The 22,849-nt window shown below is 41.4% G+C and overlaps 1 long non-coding RNA gene across 1 annotated transcript; it reads right to left on the bottom strand.

Moving 5' to 3' along the window:
• Positions 1-237: 237 nt before the first annotated feature.
• On the bottom strand, positions 238-18,144 carry LOC125080080 (uncharacterized). The gene is made up of 4 exons (XR_007121205.1): positions 17,954-18,144; positions 13,646-13,753; positions 10,897-11,196; positions 238-852 (listed from the first exon to the last, which is right to left on the bottom strand). It is a non-coding gene; the product is annotated as an uncharacterized LOC125080080 (long non-coding RNA).
• Between the last annotated feature and the right edge of the window lie 4,705 nt (positions 18,145-22,849).

Below are 22,849 nucleotides of genomic sequence, written 5' to 3'. Positions count from 1 at the left end.
AAAATAAAAAGACTTTGCAAGTGTCATTTATTTTTTTTTTAAGATTTTATTTATTTATTTGGAGAGAGACAGTGAGAGAGAGCATGAGCAAGGAGAAGGTCAGAGGGAGAAGCAGACTCCCCATGGAGCTGGGAGCCCGATGTGGGACTCGATCCTGGAACCCCGGGATCATGACCTGAGCCGAAGACAGTCGTCCAACCAACTGAGCCACCCAGGCGTCCCTGTCATTTATTTTTAACCAGCACAGAATATACAGTCATACAGATAGGGATTTTTTTTTAAAGGCTTCTTTTTTTCTTTTTAGCAGTTTTAGCTTCACAGCAAGATTGAGGGAAAGATACAGAGGTTTCCCATACACTCCCAGCCCCCTTAGAGATAGTTTTAAAACTAAGCCTTTATTGTAAAACATTTACCTTGTTTCCAAATTTTATGAATAATGGTAGACACATAATGCCACCTAAATCTGTCATCATTTCCTTAGGATAGATTCTCAGAAGTAGCATTTCCGGAAGAACTTCATATTTTACTACTCCCCACCCCCCAAAAAAAGCAGAAAAGAATTTACCAGTCCTTGTTGTAGTACTCTGTCCCTCCTGATCCCATATAGCCTGGAGAGATGTGGTCTAAAATGCATCCAGATACCAAAAGTATCACCCTCCTTTGGGGGGAGGGGGGTTGCTTCCTGCTCCCTCTGAGTGTCCCTCCTCAGCTGTCCTTCCGGGCAACTCACTGACCAGCAGCTTCCCTGTCCACCATGCGGCAAGCAGCCTGTCAACCCCAGAGGTCTCTGGAGGCGCGATACACATATTATTTGCAGGGATTGCTTGAAAAAGAATGGCCTTGAAGGCAAGCCTGAAAGAGAGATACCAGCACAAGACAACCCTAACCCAATTTTCATTTCTTAAGGCTATTTTTTTCCCTACTTTTCGAAGTTTTCTTTAATGAGCATGTGTGATTTATAATGGAAAATGAATTAATTTATTGAGAAAAACAGCAACAAAGAGAGTTTTCTCCAATTTGGTGTGGGGCTGGAGATAATCTTCTGGTTCCTGGAAAAGCAGCTGTAGTTATCTGGTTTGGCAACGCCTCCCACAAATCCCTGGCTGACTCAGAAAAACACATATGTGAGTTAGTCACCCGAAGGACGAGCTGATTCCTGTGGGGGCCACCACAAAGGGCAGTTGGTGAATGTCTTCAGACCTGGAAGAGGGTTCTACACTGTGACGTGTGAAACTCCGGAGTGAGTCTAAAGCCAGTCTGTGCAAGCCTCCAAAACACAGATTTTTGACTCACTGCCAGAACTCTCTAGCTGTCAGAGTTGTCCCAAGATAAAACCAGCTATCCAAGAGGTGGTGACCTCTCTATCCCATGAAGTGTTAGAGCACACGCTAGAAGCCAGCTGTCCTAGGTGGGATGGCACAGAGCCAAGTGCAAGGCCTGACAGTGGTCCTCAAACTTTTGGTCCTTTACCCTCTTAAAAATTATTGAGAACCCTAAAGAACAGTGTCTATACAGATTCTATCTATCAATATTTACCATGTTAGAAATTAAAACTGAGAAATTTAAAAATATTAATTTATTTAAAAATAATCTTTGTTCATTATCCTCAAGAGCATATTTTTATTAAAAAATATTTTCTCAAAAACATTTAGTGAAAAGAACAGCATCGCTTATATTTTTATTATCTCTTCACTCTCTAGAGTAATAGAGCACAGACTCCTGTCTGCTTCTATATTTTAACCTGTTGCAGTATGTTCTGGCTGAAGAATAAATGGAGAAAACCCGTCCTCCTCTATGTAGATGAGAAAGGGAAGAGTATTTTAATTGCTTTTTTTAAGATAAATGGATATTTTTCTTCGATAATACACCAAAACTTGAATAGTGGGAGTTTCTTAAAGGTTAGTTGCAGTGTGGAATCTGAAACCACATCAATGAACTTTTCATACTCCCTACACTCATGTGAAGATGATACTGATGAGGGTAAATAAAACCTTAGTGTTGTTATGAAACTAGTTTTGACTTCACAGACACCCTGCTGGGTCTTGGGAGCCACCACAGCTCTCAGATCACACGAGAATTGCTGAAGAAGGGGCTTGAAGTAGGAGACCGTTGCCGTTCATTCAAGTCACATACATGTCCTGGGCACCTGCCGTGGTAAGCACTTGGGCTACAATTGTGACAGAGACTCAGGCCTTACACCCAAAGAGATCACAGTTAAATAATAATAAGAGAAAACACTTACTGAGTGCTTACCCTTACCCAGGTTCTGCATCGAGCAGTCTACTACATTACTTCCAACAACTTTATGAAGGGAAAATATCTATTTCTACAGATGTAGAAACCGAAGCTCAAAGAAGTTACTTACTTTACACTGGCTCATACAGCCTGGTGAAGCCAGGATTTACAGCCAAAATTAGAACAGCGAGGTTAACTTACTTCTCTATCCATTAAAAAAATTTTTTTATCATGGTAGAAGATACAGAACACAGACTGTACCGTTTTAAACATTTGTAAGTGTACAATTCAGGCATTAAGTACATTCATGATGTTGTGCAAACATCACTGCTCTCCATCTCCAGGACTTTTTCATCATCTCAAACAGAAACTTCAAATCCACTCTCTCCGTCCTCGGCTCCTGCAACCTGTATTTGACTTTCTGTCACTATGAATTTGTCTACTCCAGGTACTTCATAGGCTCAGAATCACAATATTTGTCCTTTTTTTGTCTGGCTTATTTTACTTAGCATAATGTTTTCAAGGTTCATCCATGATGCAGCATATATCTGTCCTTCATTACTTTTTTTTTTTTTTTAGATTTCATCTATTTATTTGAGAGCAAGAGCATGAGCTGGGGGAGAGGCAGAAGGAGAAGGAGAAGCAGACTTCCCGCTGAGCAGGGAGCCAGATGTGTGGCTCCATCCCAGGGTCCTGGGATCATGACCTGATCTGAAAGCAGGCATTTAACCAACTCAGCCAGCCAGGCGCCCCTGTCCTCCATTCCTTTTTAAGGCTGGATAATATTCCATTGTATGTATTGACCCCATTTTGCTTATCCACTCATCTGTTGATGGATGCTTCTCAGTACATTTTAAATAAACAATTACAATGAGCTGTGATAAAAGTATACACAGGTCCTTATCCTGTGCATACAGATGTGGTATATATACACAATGGAATACTATGCAGCCATCAAAAGAAATGAAATCTTGCCATTTTCGACAACATGGATGGAACTAGAGGGTACCATGCTTAGCGAAATAAGTCAATCGAGAAAGACAACTATTATATGATCTCCCTGATATGAGGAAGTGGAGATGCAACATGGCGGGGGCGGTTAAGAGGGTAGGAGAAGAATAAACGAAACAAGATGGGATTGGGAGAGAGACAAACCATAAGTGTCTCTTAATCTCACAAAACAAACTGAGGGTTGCTGGGGGGAGGGGGTTCGGGAGAGGCGGGTGGGGTTATGGACATTGGGGAGGGTATGTGCTATGGTGAGTGCTATGAAGTGTGTAAACCTGGTGATTCACAGACCTGTACCCCTGGCGATAAGAATACATAATATGTTTATTTTTTTAAAAAATTTAAATAAATAATTTTTTTAAAACATAAAAAAAAAAAATCACATGATTAAGAAGTATACACAGGTCCTAAGAGGGAGAAGCAGAGGAGGAGGAACCAACCTAGCTCAGGTAGGGCGGCCAGAAACTGGTGCCAGTGCAAAGGTATGAAGGATTGATGGAAGACGGCCAGCAAAAAGATAGGCAGGGAGGAATTCCCGTACCAAGGCTCAGAGGCATGGGAGAGATATAACCTGCAGGACTGAGGCAGGTTTGTGTAAAGAGGGGCAAGAGGCGAGGCTAGAGAGAGCCCAGCAATGACATTACAAGCATTTAAGACAGATGGGTGCTGTGCAGAGCCTCATAGCTGTTTTAATTTGTTTAAACATATAGCACCCTATGAGAAAACCAGCTCTTCTTGAGTATAGATTGAGGGTCAGATGCTGTTCTCACTGCTTTGTATGCAATAACAGATTTAATCCCCTCAGCAATGGTGAGACTCACACTGTTACCATTCCCATTTTATAGAAAGGAAAGTAAGGCATGGAGAAGATAAAAAAAATTGCCCAATGTCATGCTAGGAAGCTGGAATTTTAACCCAGGTTTTAGCAGGCTTGCTCATCACCTGACAGCTGAGGACATGAGGACAAGGTAAGGAATTTAGACTTTCACCTGTCAGGGCCACTGGGCAGGTTTAGGCAGAAAGCAACAGGTTCTGATATGCATTTTATAATCATTCTAGCTGCTATCTGGAAAACGGTAAGCAGGAATAAGCCTGGAGGCAGAGAGACCATTAGGAAGCCAGATGAGGAAGGACGAGAAAAAGGCAGGGCAGTGGAATTACAGACAAATGGGAGATTTCTAGAGATATTCAGGACACAGAGCAGTCAGTCAAGGGTGATTTATGGAGACGGGTCAGGGATTTCCTGCGAGGTTCCTGAGACGATGAAAGTGGAGTCATGAAGATGGGGAAAACATGCAAGGAACAGGTTTAGGGATGGAGATAATCAGGGGGTGAGAATAATGAGATAATCTGGGACAGACTGAGTATCAGGTGCATCTGGGGAGATGTCTAGGCATGTAAGCTCCAGGAAAGCAGAGATCTTTGTCTGTTTCATTCACTGATGTGTCCCAGTGCCAAGAACAGTACCTGGCACAAGACAGCAGCACCTAGTTGTTGAGTGGCAGCGTATGGGTCTAGAGGAGGGAAGAACTGTGGTCTAGAGAGGTCAGGAAATCATGATGGGAGCTGGAGCTACAGAGATGGTCAGCAGCCTATAGAGCAGGGAGAGTTACAAGGACAAACTCTGGGGACACTAACACTTAAAAGTTGGGCAAAGAAAAAGCAACTGATCCCTAGAGGGACTGAGGAGTGGCCAGATAGGGAGAGAAACTGGGAAAAGAGGGGGATGTCAACCGCCACCTCAGACTTTGCATCTCGGCGTTCTTTAAGCTTGGTGGATAATGAGAGCAACCAACATTGGAACGGTGCTCTCCAGTTTATAAAATAGACTTTCTCAAATTCTTCTTTTCCTTTTTAATTACACTCCAACATACCTTTTACTAAATTTTTATTGAGGTCAGAAGTACTTTGCTATAAGGTTGTGATCGTCTTAAGTGTATTTCAGGATGAATGTTGGCATCTGTGTAACCCTGTCTGAGTCACAAGAGAGAAATGCTCCAACACTCACTCAAACATCTCCTTCACACAGCTTCTCACCACTCCCCTCCCCACCGGAGACAAGCATTCTGGTTTCTATAACCTTCCATCAGTTCATGCACTCCTTTCAGTTTTTAAATTTCATATAAATGAATAATACAATATGCATTATTTTGTGTCTGGCTTCTTTCACTCAATGTAATAACTGTAAGATTTGTCCATATTTTTGAGTTTCGGTATTTTGTTCTTACGTGTTTCCAAAAATGTAATTATCCTTGAGGATAATAATTTCTATCTCTAAGGGCTACTATGGAAATTAAACATGATTGTGCCTGATAGCCACCCTACAAAATGAATGTCTACTGATCACCTGGCTTTGGTTCAACACCAAAACAATTTAATCGCCATAGAGGAATCACTATTTCCTTTTCACACAATTTGGTCACATTTTGGAGGGGAGTAAGGAAACAGTGGTGTTCTGGTAAACCAGTTTTCTGGCAGGGGAGGTTGGGAGGGGGAGAAATCCTGATTTGTAGCCTTTGCCAATTTTTATGGTATAATACTCTCACTGTGGCTGATATTAAGCCACCCCTGGTTTAACAACTGGCTGGCAACGTTCCTGGCCATTTCCTATTCAGCTCTCTAACACTGCCATGACCAAGGAATGATTCACAGACGCTGAAGCTCAGACCAGCTCAGAATCCTGTTTAAATTCTCATACCTGGAATATGAAGATTTAAGACCAGCCTTTTCTGGCTCTGTCTATGCTTTCCACCCCCTGTGTAAGGTATTCTTTAAAAATGAGCTGACATCAACCGATGGGCCTCAAACTGACCCCAAAATTCATAATTTTAAAAACTTTAATTTTCATTAGCAATCTACTAAGTGAATCATCCAATACTAAAATGGGATATTCATAAACTAAACTTGGGCTGTTACCAGGGTTTATTAAAGATTCTAAATTCAGGGTGCCTGGATCACTCAGTTGGTTAAGTATGTGCCTTCAGCTCAGATTATGATCCCAAGGTCTTGGGGTCGAGCCCACATCAGGGTCCCTGCTCATTGGGGAGCCTGCTTCTCCCTCTCCCTCTGCCTGCTGCTCTCCCTGCTTGTACTCTCTCTCTCTTTCTGTGTCAAATAAATGAATAAAACCTTTTTTTTTTTTTTTAAAGACTCTAAATTCAGTATTCCACTAAGAAGTCTAGCTGCCAGGTCAATCTTCGCAACCCTGATTACCTCCTGCTTCTCATTCCCTCACCCGGATGGCTGGAATGCTCTTAATTTGGGTAACGGACTTCTGTTATCAGAGTATCCAATCTTTATAGTGTTGTCTTGAATTTGTTGTGATTTCCAGTGGCCAATATTCTTCCTCTGTAAAGTTACTGTTATTTCCTTCTCCTTTTTTGTTTGTCAAGGTTAAGTGTTGTAGAACATGTAGTAACACATATTTGCCCCAGCAGCATTTTTGTCCTAACATTTTCTAACAACTAGACTATAAGACATGTGTACATCATGATTCAATCATGAGTCATCCGTACTCTCATTGCCAAAGCTGTTGCAAGTATCATCTCTCTAAATGTTGTGTTTGCACTGATGCTTCTGTGGGGTGGCTGGCTGCCTGTGAAGTGGCGCCGTTTGAACAATTTGCAACACAGTCTCATATAAATGCAATTAAATCACTGAATTATTGTCAATATTACATGGCATTGTTTATAATACAAAATTATATGAACATACATGTTCTGACATATGGAAATAATAAACACAAATCCAATTATACGTACACCTGTGTTCTTATATGTGGCAACAGGTGAGAACAAAAGAAATGGAGAAGTTTATCGAGGCTTTGGAACAAGTTCCACACACCACACCAGGAGGTAATATGCTAGAGCTGAAGGCACAGTTTTTGGAATCAAAATGATCCAAGTACACCCTAGCTGTGTGATATTGTGCAAGATACTTCTATCTCAGTTTTCTTGTGTCTAAATGAAGCAAATGGCAACTACTACAAAAGATATTTTAAATATTAAATATATAAAAACAGACACATCGACCAATGGAATAAGATCAAGAATCAAAAAAAAAAAAAAAAAAAAAAAAACCAACCCTCATGCCTATACAGTCAACTAATATTTAACAAGAAAGCCCAGAATACTTAATAGGGAAAGGGTAGTCTTTTTAATAAATGGAGTTGAGAAAACTGGATATTCACTTATAAAACAATGAGACTGGACCCCTATCTTTGCACAAAAAATCAACATGAAATGGACTTAAAGACTTAAATGTTAAGACCTGAAACCATAAAACTCCCGGAGAAAAACATGTGGAGACTGCCTCTTGGACTAGTCCTGGCAACAGTTTGCAGATATGATATCAAAAGCACAAGCAACACAAGCAAGAACAAAGTGAAGCTACAACAAACTTAAGAAGTTTCTGCAGCAAAAGAAATGATCAACAAAATGAGAAAGCAACCTATGGGATAGGAGAAAATATTTGCAAGCCATATGTCAGATAAGGGGTTAATATCTAAAATATATAAGGAACTCAAACCTTTCAATAGCAAAAAAGGCTAAAAATCCAATTTAAAAATGGGCAGAGTATCTGGACAGACATGTTTTTAAAGAAGACATACAAATGCCCAACAGGTACATGAAAAGTTGCTCAACATCAGGGAAATGCAAATCAAAACCACAATGAGATCTCATTGTACATCTATTAAATTGGTCTTTTATCAAAACACAAGAGGTAACCAGTGTCATCAAAGATGTGGAGAGGGGTGCCTACGTGACTCAGTCAGTTAAGCGTCCAACTCTTGATTTCGGTTCAGGTCATGATCTCGGGGTCATGAAATTGATCCCTAACATTGGACTCTGCACCCAGGGCAGAGTCCACTTGAGATTCTCTCTCTCTTCCTCTCCCTTTGCCCCTCCCCCTGCTCACACTCTTTCTAAATAAATAAATAAAATCTTTATTAAAAAAAAAGATGTGGAGAAAAGGGAACTCTTGTGCACTGTTAATGGGAATATAAATTTGTACAGCTACAATAGAAAACAGAATGAAGGCTCCTCAAAAAATTAAAAATAGAACTATCATATGATCCAACAAGCCTACTTTTGATGAAGGAAATAAAATCACTGTCTTAAAGAGATATCCTCACCCTAATGTTCATTGCAGCATTATTCACAATAGCTAAGATATAGAAATAACCTAAGTGTCTGTCAATAGATGAATAGAAAAAGAAAACGTGATACATATATAATGTATATGATTTATTTTATATATATATAAATATATTATATATATATATACATATATATATACACACACACACATAATTCAGCCGTAAAAAGGAAGAAATCCTGCATTTGCAACATGGATGGACCGTGAGGGTATTATGCTAAGTGAAAAAAATCAGACAGAGAAAGAAATACTGCACGATCTCACTTATGTGTGGAATTTAATAAAAGCTGAACTCAGAAACAGAGAATAAAATGATGGCTGCCAGGGGCTTAGGCTGAGGGAAATGGGGGAAATATTGATCAAAGGGTAAAAATTTTTTTAATTAAATGAGATAATGCTATGCCTGGAACAAAGTAAATAGTATGTATTATTATTTTTTCCTATGTGGTCTCCTCTCAAGGACTTCCCTTTCCTATTGCTTCTCCAATATTTCACCAGATACACAAATACTGTTTGGCAGATTGACTATACAATCTGTCATGTAACCAAGATATACCTTTTCTAGAAAACCTGAGGAGAATTTATTCTACTTTAATAACTGGACACTCTTGTGGACTTTGTTATTTCCTCATCCCAAGTCCAAAACTTAAAGTTCCTTCCTACTCTTTTTTAGTGGGCAGATACACTATTCATAGAAATAGTTGATATATGGTTAACTCTCCAAATAAGCATGTTTTAAAAGAAAGGTGTAGCTTCAGGAAAGAAAAAAAGTGGGTAGTATTGGATCTGAGAAATGATATCGAATGAGAAGGGAGTAACTTTGCTGAGCTCCATAGAGGCTCTGTAATAGAGGGATTAAGAATGGGGGTCATGCAGGGTATAGTGGTGGTTGCCAGGAGTTGGGGGATGGGGGAAAGGGGGAAGATACTGCTCAAAGGGTACAAACTCTTTGTATACATACTATATCATATACTTGAATGTTACTAAGAGAGTAGATCTCCAATGTTTTCACCACATAAAAGAAAGAGTAACTATGTGACTGGAAGGATGAAGGTGGTAGCTAATACTATGGTGATGATCATTTTACAATTTATAGCTTACACAATGTGATATGTCCCTTATATCTCAATAAAGCTGAGGGAAACTTAAAAAAAAAAAAGAGTGAAGGTCACGGAGCAAAGTACATGGGTTGGAGTCTAGATCAGTAAAGTCAACCCTTCACCATGTAAAACTCTTTGAAGTGCCCCGAACCTAGTTAGTGAATGCTAGTTATTACTAGGTCTGTTCTCAGTGCTAGGTCACAGTGAGGAATAAAATAAACAAGATTCTTGCATTAAAGAGCATAACTTGAGTGGCTGGGTGTCTGGGTGGTTTGGTTGGTCAAACATTTGCCTTTGGCTCAGGTCATGATCCTGGGGTCCTGGGATGGAGCCTGGCATCAAGCTCCTTGCTCAGTGGGGAGCCTACTTCTCCCTCTGCTTCTGCCCCTGCTCATGCTCATGCTTTCTCTCTCTCTCTCTCTCTCAAATAAATCTCAAACCTCAAATCTTTTTTTAAAAGTTCGAAAAAAAAAAAAAAAAGAGTGTAACTTCTAGGTAAAGGGGTGTACCAGATTTCTTGCTTCCTCTCCAGATCCACTCCCCACACTTCTCCACCCTGGTCTGCATCTCCAGAGGTGAGTGTATGATTACATCAGTAGATTCCCTTTCTGGTTGCTGGTTCTCTCCCTGGCAGGTGTTATCTATATCCCTCTGGCAAAAGCCACAACTTCTGTCAGGAGCCCACCCCAGGTTCAGACAATGGATTTCTCTCTCTCCTTTTCAAGCTTGTTACTGGTCGTGATCTCACAGTTGTGGGATCGAGCCCTGCATTGGGCTCCAAGCTCAGCGTGGAGTCTGCTTCAGATTCTCTCTCTCTCTTACTCTCTGTTCTTCCCCCTGTTTGTACTCTCTCTCTCTCTCTCAAATAAATAAAATATATTTTAAAAATACTGAATTGCATATTTAGGAATTGCTAAAAGAGTAGTCTTAAAAGTCATTGCAAGAAAAAAAAAACGATTTTTGTAACAATGGATGGTGACAGATGTTAACTAGACTTGTTTGTGGCAATCATTTCACAACATTTACAAATATCAAATCATTGTTGTACACCTGAAACTAATAAAATGGTATATGTCAATTATACCCCCAACAGCAACAAAAAAGGTAGTAAAGGATAAATAAAAGACATTATTGTCAGTTTCTAAAAGATCTTTCAGAGGTAGACCAGGCCGAGACGCACATTTTCAGTTTTGGGGTCATTAGCACGTAGGCAGTATTCAAAAAAACGAGACTGACTCACTACACTTCCCCCACCCCCACCAAGAAGACAGAGTGAATGAAGTGCTCACTCCATGAGGCACTCTTCTGAGTGCCTTACAAATATTACCTCATGCCCTCCTTACAATAGCCCCCATGACATCATTATTATCTTAACCCCCATTTTCCCGTAACTTACCTCAGGTCCCCCAGGCGATGAGTGCTGGAGCTGTGCTTAGAACCAGAGCAATCTGACTCTAACATTTTCTTTCCCGTAACACTCCCGGAGCTGAAGCTCACTGGCCCTTCACTTGCACTTGCCTCTTCCGAGCCTGGGAGAGCTGTGGCTGTGAGGTTGCTTCACCCTAAGTTTTTGAAATTTTGCAAAGGCAAAATTATTTCACCACAAGCAGTTAAGACCACTTTTTCTTTCCAGTGCAACTACTCCTCATGACGGGTGGTGGGTGGTGATGGAATGGCCACAGGCATTTTTCAGACCCTGGAAAAGGCAAGGTGAGTTGGGGATAACTTTAGTTTTGGTTTAGTTGAATACATTTATCCAACTAATTGGTTCCCAATCACTTTCACATATAGGTATCATTACTCATTGTGGTGTAGGAACAGCTTCCAGGAGTATTCTTACTGCCTGCTCTAGCAGCATACCAGCATTATGACAATAGCGCAGAGACAGCAGGATCCACATTCAATAAGAACGCATCCTGTGGTGCCCAGCACATGTATGTGGGCAGTGGAGGAGAAACAACAATGGATCCTGCAGTTAGTCTGTGGACAATTCTTCCTGTTATCAGATGTGTGTGATTATAAGGGGGTGGATATGGTTCTCACTGACCCCTAATCAAAATAGAAGTCCTCTCTTCTCAGAAGTATACTCAATATGTATTTCCTTTTTCTTTTTTGCTGGATGTTATATAAAATAGAATTTATTTTATTTATTTTGAAAGATTTTATTTATTTATTTGAGCAAGAGCACAAACGGGGAGAGGCAGAGGGAGAAGCAGATGCCCCACTGAACAGGGAGCCCGGCTTAGGGATCAATCCCAGGACCTGAGACCATGACCAGAGCCAATGGCAGATGTTTAACCAACTGAGCCACTCAGGCATGTTCACCAACTCAGAATTTCTCTGAATCTTGTAGTTCAAGGGCTTTTGTAACCCAATCTCCAGTCCCCCTCATTTTGCTGGAAGTCAGAAGGTGGGGATGAATGTTCCCAACTTCTACTCTTCCATTTGGTCTTCTTGGTGACGCCCCCACTCTGAAGCTATTAAGGAGCCTCATTCTGAATCATCTCATTAGCATAAACCAAATGTGATTGAAAGGGGCTCCAAGAGAAAAACAAGAGACATTCCTCTCACTCAGGAAATTCCAACAGTTTTAGGAGCTCTGTACTGGGAACTAGTGACAAAGACCAAACATATGTCATAACACTGTTTGTATGAAGTTGCATACACATCCAAATCAGGACTCTAATTTCTCACTTATTTTACCAAAACCTTTAGAAACATCTTCCCAAATTTCACTTGAAAATTATGTATTAGAGATTTTTGTTTTTGTTTTTAAGATTTTATTTATTTGACAGACAGAGGTCACAAGTAGGCAGAGAGGCAGGCAGAGAGAGAGGAGGAAGCAGGCTCCCCACTGAGCAGAGAGCCTGCTGCAGGCCTCAATCCTAGGATCCTGGGATCATGACCTGAACCAAAGGCAGAGGCTTTAACCCACTGAGCCACCCAGGTGCCCCTGTATTAGAGTTTTATCAACACTTGAATAGACTTTTTCTACTTGGTTTGTGTTCAGGCTTCTCTTCCAAGTTTTTGAAAATAAATTTTAGAATCCTGAAATGTTTTTGTATCTATATTGCAAGATTTGGACAACTTTATGATAGGTAGACTCTCTCATTACATTTTGACTCTTTACAGAAAAATCCACAATGGGGGTGCCTAGGTGGCTCAGACTCTTAAGCATCCAACTCCTGATTTCAGTTCAGGTCATGATCTCAGGGTTGTGAGACTGAGCCCCACTTGGGGCTCCTTGCTCAGCACAGGGTCTGCTTGGGGATTCTCTCTCTCAAATCTTTAAGAAAAATAAAAGTCCACATTGGCATATGTGTTTAAACTATTCCAACCACAAACAACACAAAAATGAAACAACTGTTATAATTAAAACCATTTTATTAATATCTTCATAGATGACAGAACATCTACAAAATAAAACAGGATGTTATGAAGGAGTAAAAAGAAAATCTTAGAAGTTAAAAATATAATTGCCAAAAATTCAATGAAGGGTTATGAGATGGTAAAAGAAATCTTCCATAAAATAGGGGGGGAAACCTGTGTAACATGTGAGACAAAAATAGGACATCTACCATCTGACTAACATGAGATCCAGAAAAAGAACAGAAATGGTAGGATAAAATTGACGGAGGACTAATAGACTTGAAGTACTTGGAGCTGAAGAATGGGAGTCCTCAGGTTGGAAAGTTCACAAAAGCCTAACATGATGAGGGTCAAGTTCTGTAAGCAGATAGGTCGTTGTGAAGTAAGAGGACCACAAGGATAAAGAGAGGAAAAGCAGGTCACCTGCAAAGGATGCCACCTGAACAACAAAATTTGTGATGACAAACACTAGACTCCAGAAGACCCTTGACAGTCCCTCCAAATTCGGAGGGACTCTGACTTTACAACTGTACAATTTGAATAGAAATGAGAAAATCACTGAGAATAATGTCACATCCATGTATCCATCACTCAGATACAGTAACATTTTTTCATTTTTCCTTCAGAAAATCAGTAAGAAATAGAGCACCCTATACCCCAAGGCCACTATCCTCACAAATCAGATGTGTATCTTCCAGCGTATGTTTTTATTCTTTTACTACTGGTATGTGCAGCTATAAACATTAAATAGTGTGGCTCATGTGTTTGAAAGTTACCTGAATTGAATTTTTATAGCATATATCCTTCTGCGGTTTGCTGCCTTCCGGGTTCTATCCACAAGCAATGTAGCTCACCACCAGGGGCACATGCAGGTTTTGTGGGGCCTGAAAAGAGAATATGGTACTTATGTTGGCAACACATACACTAAGAAAAAGGACATTAAGTTATGAATGCAAAATTATACATAACTGTAAATTTTTATTTAGAGTGAGAAAAGAAACTACAACTTTTAAAAAGCAGGAAGTTCCTCAAAAAGTTAAAAATAGAACTATCCTACAAGCCAGCAATTGCACTACTAGCTATTTACCCAAAGGATACAAAAATACAGATTCAAAGGGGTACATGCACCCCGATGTTTATAGCAATGTTACCAACAATAGCCAAACTATGGAGAGAGCCCAAGTGTCCATCTGCAGATGAATGGATAAAGAAGACGTAGTATAGATAGATAGATTGATCGATCGATAGATAGATAATAGAATATTACTCAGCCATCAAAATGAATGAAATCCTGCCATTTGCAAAGACATAGATGGAGCTAGGTATTATGCTAAGTGAAATAAGTCAGGGAAAGACAAATACCATATGATTTCACTCATATGTGGAATTTAAGAAAGAAAACAGATAACATATGGGAAGGGGGCAAAGGAAAAAAGGAGAGAGAGAAACAAGCCATAAGTGAATCTTAGTGATAAGAGAACAAACTGAGGGTTGTTGGAGGGAGGTGGGGGGGATGGGCTAGAAGGCAATAGGTATTGAGAAGAGCACCTGTTGTGATGAGCACTAGGTGTTGTATGTAAATCATGAACCACTGAAATCTACTCCAGAAACCAATATCGCACTGTATGTTAACTAACAAAATTTAAATTAAAAAATAAAAGCTGACAGGTAGAAAAATGCAAAACTTTTATTAATTCACTGAGTGACACACCTCTATATACTTTTTCCCTATGACTTTAGTTGCTTATTTTTTGATAGCCTCTTCATAGGATAATGATTTTGTAATATCATTTGCAAAAGAGAGAAGAGAGAGATAATTCAGTTCCCACGGTTGATCAGAACTTGTTCTTTATAGCTGATAATTTAGAAAAGTTCCTTTTTGCTTCACAGATCATTTTAGGTGATGTCACATAAACTGCTAGGATTTTTGTCAACTTTAGGAGCACCTCTATTTTGCACTCTGAGTTTTTCTTTTTCATAGTTCTCATTTTGTGGATGCAACATGTTTTATGAGCATACTAATTAGATGGTCCTTTTAATATGTTTATTCAGCTTTTTGGTTTGTTTTCCTCCTGAGTTATCTCAGCTTCCTCTCATGTTATTACCTTTTTCTGTTTATCTTGTCCTTTATGTTTTACTTAAATGTCTGGCCATTACTTTTTTTCATTTAAATTCAATTTAGTTGACATATAATGTATTATTAGTTTCAGGGGTAGAACTTACTGATTCTTCAGCTGCATATATCATCCAGTGCTCATTACAACAACTGCGCTCCTTAATGCCCATCACCCAGTTACCCCATCCTCCCACCCACCTCCTGTTTCTGGCCATCTTTGATGGTGTACACATGCCCGAGAATGAGAGGACAGGAGAGCTGCCTGAGACTCCTGTGTAGGAAGGCTGGAACTGCGCAGGGGAGAAAGAGCCATTCTGTTTGGAAATCCAAAAGACCAGACACAGAGGATAGTCCTCATTCATTCCATTTCTCAGCGGTGAGGAGAAGAGGGAGAGGGAGAAGCAGACTCCCCGCTGAGCAGGGAGCCAGACGTGGAGCTCAATCTCAGGACCCTGGGATTACAACCTGAGTCAAAGGCAGATGCTTAACCAAGCCACCCAGGGATCCCTAAACCACCAACTGTCTTGCACGGCTTTGGGAAGGATCCTAGCATCTAGGCCCTTTGCACACAGGGATGGGATGGGAGAGTTGAGTGAGGGTTCAGCTCAGTAGCTCACTGCTATCATGAGGGTAGTGGTGGCAAAAACATTGAGAACACCAGTGTAAACAACTCCGTGATTATTTTGGTTCTTATGGCTTTCACGGTTACCCTCCCGAGAGGACTATTTTGCCAAGAAATCTTCCTTTCAGCAAGGAAAGGTAAACCTCAGCAAGACTATATCTCTGGAATTTTGCTTTAGGGCTGGTCAATGTCCTAAGGCACAAGGCCCTTTCTCTTCCATAAACTCACAGCTCAGAAAACACTTCTCAACGCTCATCTTAAGAATGTGAGCAAGGGCGGCGGCGGGGGGGGGGGGGGGGGGGGGGGGGGGGGGGGGGGGGGGGGGATGTGAGCAAGGCACAAAGATGTGATGAATACCAATGCCACATTTTTAATTTTTGAAAACTGGGTCAGTCACAGATCTGAATAGCACTGAAACACAGCTGCTTTCAATTTTTTTTTTTTCTGACAACACGGTCTAATTATAAACCACAAGAACAAGTAAATCAGAAGTCTGAGCTGGATTACAATACGAGCCGGTGAATTTTGTGTTAACTGCATGGTTCCAGTTCAGAGTGGAGGTCGTCTCCAGTTTGACTTAGAAACACAGAGCCCTAAATCCCTAGTCTGCGATTTGCAATCTGTATAACATGGTGCGGTGTTGCACCACTATCCCAGCATGGAGGCAAGGCCAGACTGGGTCTGCTTGTCTCACTGACAAGGGGACAACAGTTTCCCTCCAGGATGCCACATCCCTTCACCCTATTTTCTGGGGCTTATGGCAGTCAATGTTGCCAACATGTGAAGGGGCAGATGGGGAAAGAGATCTTGCCAAGGCCTCCAAAGAAAAGGCACTCACTCCAAACCAGATGCTCAGGGGCCACCCCGATTCTGCAGTTGGTGGCTAGTGTACTCCAGGTGTCAGCACGAGGGACAGCTGGTCCCCACATCAGCTCCCACCTCACGGTTCCTCCTCCTTCCAGTTCTCCCCAGCCATTTCTCCCCATCTCCCCCCATTTTCCCCACATCTTCCTCTTCTGTGGTTACAGCGAGTGCCGCCCCCGCCCTCTTCTCCTCTGACTTCAGCCTGTGGCTATGGATGTGGTCTTTGTGAGCAGGAAAACCTGCAAGGCTGCAGACCAAACTTTCTGTCTGGAGCAGTGTTTATAGCATTGGGAGGTGGGTGACTCATGTCGACCATAAAGCCCAGGAGTGGGGATGGGAGCTACCGTGAGGGATGATATGAACAGGTTTGACAATCTTAGTGGTACTGTACGGCATGGGGAGGGATTTTGCTTTTTGAGAATTCCTGCCTGAGTCAACTTTTTAGATCAATTGGACCACTTCTAGCTCAGAAAGAGGGACTCCTGCTATGTCTGCTATTGCTATTTCCTTGGGCACCTGTGAGTGTCCACACTGCCCCAAGTGCATGTCTTTAGTTCTGTTCCTTTCGTCACTGCTGCAAGGTAGGCACTTGTATCTGCATGCTATAAAGAAAGAAACTGAGGCTCCCAGAGGCTGATTACCTCACTCAAGACAGCCCTGAAAGCTAAGTAATAGAATAAGAATTTGATTATTAGTCATGTCTACTGGTAAACTAGGAAGAGACCACGTGCAAGGTCAGACCAGTAGGCTGTCCAGACTAGAGTCTTTGTGACAATGGCACAAAGAAAGTATTGAAGAACACCTGTTTGCACTTCCTTAGCTCACATGTTAGATGTGTGCCCACTATGTTCCTACCTACTCACACTAACCTACTAGGAAACTAACGTGGATTAGGTTTTGACTATATGCCAAGCACTCTGCGGGACACCTGACACTTCATCTCATTTGCTTCTTATTGCCCTCTTATGAAATAAGAAATGTTACTCCCACTCTTCTGATGATGAAGAAATTGACACTCAAGAGTCATCACATAACTGTTCTGAGGTCTGGTAAATGGTAGAGCCATGACTTGAACCCATCGTAACAAAATTCCAGAGCCTGCTCCATGTGGCTTCTGGGAATTGAAACACATTTCTCTGGAAGCTATTCCAATGGCCCTTTTAGGGATCAGGATGAATCATTTTGTGACAAAGTATAAGAAAGTTCCACCTGGGAAGGTTCTGTGCAGATGCCCACTGGGCTTTCAAGATGACCTATTCAAATCCAAACTGAGAATTTGGATGACATAATGGTGTCAGGGTCTAAAAGCATCTAGAAAAGTTTCCATTTGCATTTGTGAAAACCTGAGTCAGCTCATTACAGGGCAAGTGAAGCCAAAAGCAGGCAGACAGTGCAGTTTCTTGTGGTGGGGCTCTCTCACCCACCATCTATAGCCCCAGCATAGGACCAAGCACATCACAATTATTTCCATTTGTTGAGTACCTGTTAGGGCCAGGTAACATGACAAGCTTCATCCCACTTAATCTCCACGATAGACCTGCAAAGTTAGATAATCATTTCACCAATGCAGACTCTTAAGGCTCAGAGAAGTTAAGCAACTTGCCACTAACGAGTAGCCCACTGATACAATTAGGCTACCAGAGAAGGCTTCTTAGGTCATCCTGGAGGATGCACTGGAGGGAGGGAAAGATGAGAAAGACCTAATTAGCAGCAATAGGCAGTCATAGAGACAGTAAAGAGCATGGTCTTGCTCACACCTAATTCAATAGCAATTTGGTGAGGGGTGGGGGTGGGGGGGAGAAAGGGTTCTCAAGTCTTTCCAAAGCATTTGACTTAGTTTCCATAGAAATGGTGGTTCAACTTTTTACACTCATATTTCACAGGCTTATACTTCATTTTATTAATTTATACCATGCGTGCCTAGAAAAAATTGAGCTCATTAACAAACATCATTGATTCCTGATCAACAGATCTAACTCTGTTGATGCAGTTAGCTTCCTTGTCCCATATTTCTCTTGCTTGTAAATGGTGTTGATCTATCTAAAAAGCTTGGTAAGCACTCAAATGTTTGAGTGCAGAAGTACACAGGTGTGCCTTAGTTGACAACTTTTCCAGAAGTTAATCCTCTGAGTTGGTTCCATGAAAGTACATGAGAACTTCTCCTGCACTGGGGTGGGGAGGTTTACTAGACAAAGACGCCAGCTACGGATCATAGTAAATCTCCCAGCTGAATACAGCCTTCTATTGCCTGGTCTTCCAATTAAAGGGGCCCTTGATCCTGGGGTACCTGATACTTACCTTATCCAAGAGCCTTATTCACATGTTTGGCCTGAGGGCAGGAAGCCAAACAAAGGCAAGTTCCTTCTCCTTCAACATTTGAATGGCTGCCACAAAAACAAATAAATAACATCCTTTTTATTCTCCCAAAAGAACACTTAACATGAGCTTCTTAATCTCTCCCCTACCACCACAGATACATTCTCAGGAGTGTCAGGTTGCAAGGTATACACAAATTGCAAGAGTATTGCTGGGAGCAAAATGGCATGCTCTCTGATGTTAGAGGACTCCCAGCATTGATTTCCTTTCTCAGTCACTGACAGCCAGTCACAAGCCTCCTAGATACTCTCCACCTCTAGTGGAAAAGCTGAAAGGTAAGGTCCTCGAGAGAAATAAGACAGAAAGAGCAAAGTCTTCGGAGGTAGAGATGAACGGACCAAATTCACACTTTGCCACTTAGCTGTGTGATCTGGGCAAGTCATTTAACTTCTCTGAGCCTCAGTTCCCTCAACTATACAATAAATAATCTTTGCTGCATCAAATCCTTCAAAAGACTTCATATGTTAAGGCCAAAATGCACCTAGCATGTGGCTGGGCACATAGGAAGCATTTAATGAATGGTAGTCATAAGTACTGACTATTCTCAAAATAGCTCCGGCACTGACCCTTAGGGATAATGAGGCTCGAGAATGTAGTGGCTAAAAGCTAGGCTACCCTGGTTTAAATCCCAGATCTTCTGTTCCTGAACTGGATAAACTTGGGCAATTTCCTTAACTTCTCTGTACCTCATTTTCCCTATCTCAAAAATGAAAAAAGTAACAGGACCTATCTCAAAGAGCTGTTGTAAGAATTAAATAAATTGGTATACGCAACATGTTTAAAACAGTGCTAGGTCATCTACTACATTATTATTGTACCATAACTGTCTCTTTAACTACAAACACCTTGAAACAAAGGTTGTCTTTCCTTTCTGTAACTCCAGGGTGTCAGAATGACTGCAACATCTTAATACATGTTAATGGAATGAGCTGAAGCATCTCATATGCCATGCTAATTAAGACTTTCCCTGGAAATGACATTAAAACCATCCAAAACAAGGGGCAGGGATGGGGGGTGGGAGGAAGGCTATTTACTATGGCTCATATTTATTTACTTCTTAAGATTCTATTTTTAAGTAACAGCTACACCCAACATGGGGCTTGAACTTACAACCCCAAGATCAAGAGTTGCATACTCTACTGACTGAGCCAGCCAGGCACCCCTGTTGCTCATATTTAAGTTCTCCAGACTGAATCTTGCTCCAGGCACGGTTAAAACCAAATGGTGAAGGGAAAGCAGCCCTATCCAAACGCAGATTTCTCCAAAGGAAAGAATTTTCTATTTCAAGGAGGAGGGGAAAGAGATGCTGGGCAGGCAAAAATGCTAGATGCCCTGACATGGGCCAAAAATGGATTTCAGCACCACTAGTTCTTGACCAGTCCAGACAATAAGAATCAGTCCAGTTTTTTTTTTAATATTTTATTTATTTATCTGACAGAGAGAGAGAGAGAGATCACAAGCAGGTAGAGAGACATCGAGAAGGGGAAGCAGGCTCCCCATTGAGCAGAGAGCCCGATGTGGGGCTCGATCCCAGGACCCTGGGATCATGACCTGAGCCAAAGGCAGAGGCTTTAACCCACTGAGCCACCCAGGTGCCCTGAATCAGTCCAGTTTTAATAGATATTTTAGGGGAATCATCATAATCTTCCTAAGTAGCATGATTGTTCCAGATTTCAGCTTCCTCACATGAGGTTCCTCCTTGAATTTAATCTAATCCAAATTCCTTGAGCTTCTTTTTTTTTTTTTTTAAGATTTTATTTATTTATTTGACAGAGAGAGATCACAAGTAGACGGAGAGGCAGGCAGAGAGAGAGCGGGGGGGGGGGGGGGGAAGCAGGCTCCCTGCTGAGCAGAGAGCCCGATGCGGGACTCGATCCCAGGACCCTGAGATCATGACCTGAGCCGAAGGCAGCGGCTTAACCCACTGAGCCACCCAGGCGCCCCTTCCTTGAGCTTCTTATTCAAGATGTTTTTCTTCTTGTTCTACTGTAGAAATTAAAAAGCAGCGAGGCAAATGCTTTACTCTACAATTCAGTCTGAAGACATTTTGAGTAAGACTGACTTTATCAATACGGTGCTACTGGAGTGGTGTGGCAAGAAGCCGAGTCCAGTGGGAAAGAAAACTGATCCATTGATACTTTCTGCCAGCCCCGGGTTCTGGAATGGAGAGAGGTCACAGACTGGCTGTGATTGCATCCCTAATTTTTACAATCCTTCATCTAAAAAAAGGAAATTTCTTCTTTCCTCACCTAGCACCTTTACTCAAACAGGACAGGCACAGAGGAAGTGTCAGAAGAGGGGGGATGAGGGGTAAGCTGTACAGAATCAACAACTTGTTAAGTTCTTCCAAGTTTCACTTCAATCTTGAGATGTACTTATGGGACCAAAAATTATTCCTCAGTGAATCAGCAAAGATATCAAGTGTGATTCTTTTTTTTTTTTTGGATGCAAAAGAACATTGCAAACTGCTCCGTACTCTGCTCAGCATTGCTGAGGTGCCACCTCAGGTGTTTGCAAAAAGGAGATGTGAGAAAGAACTGTCACACCCACCAGCAGCCCTTCCTTCCACCGAGGTCACATTCATGCAAGGTGTGATCGCTGTCAGATGTGCCAGCACTGCCCAGTGCACAATGACAAGCACAGCAAGTCAGTCTGTTTTGCAATAACTTTTTCCTTGTCTTTCCATCTACAAGAACGGGGCTGGATTGATTTCTTTTTTTTTTTTTTTTTAAGATTTTATTTATTTATTTGACAGAGAGAAATCACAAGTAAGCAGAGAGGCAGGCAGAGAGAGAGGAGGAAGCAGGCTCCCCGCTGAGCAGAGAGCCTGATGTGGGGCTCGATCCCAGGACCTGGAATCATGACCTGAGCCGAAGGCAGCGGCTTAACCCACTGAGCCACCCAGGCGCCCCTGGATTGATTTCTATTTTGCCTGTCTCCATTGATTCTTTTTACTCTGGAAAATTTCCAAAAACACAAAAAACAAAATTAGAAAGAGTAGTATAAAAAGTACCCATTATCCAGATTCAGCAGTGTTAGGATTTGACCACACCGCCCTCATCTATCCCTCTCCTTCTCCTGCGCAGTATTGTAAAGCAAATACCAGACCTCATGTTATTTTGTCTCTAGGTATTTCATTTTGCATCTCTTAAGATATACAAATATATTCTTACATAACCATGCTGCCAGGAACATACTTAGCTACAGTAAATGCTCCTTGATATTACCTAATTCTCAGACCATTTTTAAAAGATTTTCTTTATTTATTTGACAGAGAGAGACATAGCAAAAGAGAGAACACGAGCAGGGGGAGTGGGAGAGGGAGAAGTCTTCCCACTGAGCAGGCAGCCTGCTGTGGGGCTCTATCCCAGGACCCTGGGATCATGATCTGAGCAGAAGGCAGACACTTCACGACTGAGGCACCCAGGCGCTCCTAATTCTTAGACCATTTTCATAGTTCCCTGATACCTAAGAAATCTCTTCATTTTCATTGGTTTGTTAGAATCAGGATCCAGATGAGATCCATGCATTGCATTTGACAGTTAAGTCTTTTGAATGTTTTAAAATTTAAAATAGTCTCCTCACTTCACCCAACCTCTTACTTCTTCATGCCATAGACTTGTTGATTACGCTAGTTCAGTGGTGCTAGAGAATATCTCATATTCTGGATTTATCCATTTACGTCCTGGTGGTCTCACTTAAACCTGAGCCTCTCCCTCCTTTATTTCATGTGAAGTGTAGGTTAGTTCTAAAAGCTTTATTGGCTTCAGGTTCTTCTTTTCCTAAAGGAGCACCTCAAAAAGCACATGTTGTCTGGCTGTCTCACTCTTACTGAATACTGATCTGTGGATTCAGGTGATGTCAGCCACTGCAACTGTAAGCTTTTTTCATCTAATGTTTTCACCTGTTACTGGTTTCTGCCTAATCAGTTATATCATCAGGATGGTAAAATGGTGATTTTTCTAATTCTGTCATTCCTTCGACTGTTACTAGCTGGGAAAT

Source organism: Lutra lutra, chromosome 10, assembly GCF_902655055.1.
Source record: "Lutra lutra chromosome 10, mLutLut1.2, whole genome shotgun sequence".
NCBI classification, from domain to species: Eukaryota; Metazoa; Chordata; class Mammalia; order Carnivora; family Mustelidae; genus Lutra; species Lutra lutra.
The sequence above is the reverse complement of the archived record's forward strand: the minus strand, read 5'-3'. Positions and strand labels throughout refer to the sequence as shown.